Source organism: Hipposideros armiger, unplaced genomic scaffold, assembly GCF_001890085.2.
Source record: "Hipposideros armiger isolate ML-2016 unplaced genomic scaffold, ASM189008v1 scaffold_1137, whole genome shotgun sequence".
Taxonomy (NCBI): domain Eukaryota; kingdom Metazoa; phylum Chordata; class Mammalia; order Chiroptera; family Hipposideridae; genus Hipposideros; species Hipposideros armiger.
Window position 1 is genome coordinate 335,220 of NW_017732487.1, and position 2,477 is coordinate 337,696.

Genomic DNA, 2,477 nt, shown 5'->3' on the forward strand with positions numbered 1-2,477 from the left:
TCTCGGTTTCTTCTTTAGTGAAATGAAGATAATACTCTGTAGGATTTTTTTTTTGATAGGTAAAATAATATATGTGAAAGGCTCTACCACAGAATTTAAAACATAGTAGGTATTTGGGAAACACTTTCCCCTCTGTCCTTTCTTTGTCTACATTAGGTCTTGAGGTTTTCTCCTTTGCAGGAAGATACCTATTTCTTGGTACCATATGGGCTCTTTGTATATCCCCAAATCTGGAAGTGAATATTTAAATAGAATAACAACCCAACAAGTTTAATAGTAACACCAAATTAGTCTAATCTGCAGAATCAACCCTTGNGTTGTCATGGAGTAAATATCAGCTGTAATAAACAAACAAAGGCTGCCTCTAACAAGTACAACATCAACTCAATAAAAGGAATCTACAGATTTTTAAAAGATAGTTGCCGTTATACATTACTTATTAGGTTAAGCAGAGTGTTCTTTGGCTGCTAATTGACCCATGTATCAAATTCTACACTTTGCTCTTGGGATCATGGGAGTGCTTCTCCCACACAAAGTCTTGGAGATACATTTTGCAATGCATCCATCAATAGCCAGCATGTAACACACACATGTGCACGCACACACACACACACACACACACATACACACATGCACACACTTACACATGCACACATACCTAGCTCGGATAAAATGGGTCAAATACTTGAAATTACCTGAAATTTCCTGTGTTTGTTGAAAGCAGCAACTGATGCCTATGCCTCGATGTTCCAAAGCACTTCATTGCAGCTGGATACAAGTGTTCTGAGTGTCAGATTGGTAATTAAGTGGTCCGTTATAGAGGGAAAATTGCTAATGATAAATAATGGTACTGCCATTGGCTGAGCATAGGATCAGCTGAAGTCAAGGATGTCAAGGCGAGATGTGAAATTGTGGATGAGGCATTTTGGTTGTCATTTAAGTTAATATTAGGATGCTCCTGATAAGCAACATGGGCTGAAGTGGCCAGTAATATGAAAGCGGAAGTAAATAACCTATTTTAAAACCTCAGGCATAGCACTAGGATGAATTTTAAAATGCAGTATCATTTAAATGGACATATCAGTATACTAATAAGCTGGTTAAAAACTAGGTCATTAATAATTGTTATCAGTACTCTAATATTCTGAGAGANTTACATGAAATAAATTATGAAAAACAATAAACCCAGGGCCTGGCACATAGTAGGAGCTCAACGAATGTACTTTCTTTCCCCTAGATAGCAAAATATGACACAGTATTTCATAATTAATGGCCATAGTTGATTGAGTTAGACAGATATGAATTCCAGCTACCTATTTTATGTAGATTACTTCTCACATGTCCTTAGTCTCACCATCTAAGGAGATCTACCTCAAAGGTTTATGAGGATTAAATGCTGTTTCAGACATAATGCACCTCACCCAGCTCTGAGAATATATTAGGTGCTCAACAAATTACCCTCTAACCATGGATTTACTGTTTGCATAATCCTCTCCCACTTCTACCCCCAAGTTGTTGATCCAGAGAAGGAAAGAGTACAGAAAGAGGAGAATATTCTTAGGAACTAACCATGCACATGTCTCCTTTCCTCAGAATTTGTCCTACCCTTATTCCTTTTTCTCTACCTGTCTCCCTGACCCCACTGTCACCCTTAATTCTATTTTGCAGGGCAGGATTCACTCCACTTTACACCTAATGCCCTTTGTCATGCTCCCAAATCCAAGCAGAGGATGATGAGAAGAAACACTGAAGAGGGCTGAGTACTGATTCTAGCTCCAATAGCCACTAATTTATAACTTTGGTTGGTCATTACCCCTCCGAAGAATTTGGAGGCAATTAGACTTTCTATACTCCAGCTTTGACCAGTCTGAGATGAAATGAGGAAAATAGGGACAATATTCTGTGTAGCTGTAACAATTTTATCTATACTTATATTTGTATCTATATTGCTATAAAGTTGTACCTGTCCTTTCTTAAGAGATGCTGTCCTTTATACAGAGACAATGGTCTTCTTTTTTTGGTTTCCAAAGGCCTATTCGTTTATGGAATCACAAATAAATAGATGGTGGGTTTTATGTGACATCCTAATTTGGCAAAATTAAAAGCTGGCAACCCTCCATCTTTCCCCATAAAAATTGTAAAATCCAGAAGTCTGCACCTTTAGGGTTAGTTAATTCTAAGGATTTTTCTCAATCTGACATTCAATTATCCTAATTCGACTTCAGCCAAACTGTGGATCCTTAAGTGGTTCCTTAGGTTGCGGATTAGAGAGGCAGCCCTTTCATAGTCTCATTTGCCCACAAACATGTTTGTTTCACTAATATAGAAGCATAGATATTTTTTTTATTTTTAAGACTTTATCTTTTTAGAGCAGTTTTAGGTTTACAACAAAATTGAGAGGGAGGTATAGAGATTTCCCACATTCTGTCTGTACCCACACATGCATACCTTCCCCATTATCAACATTACTCACCAGA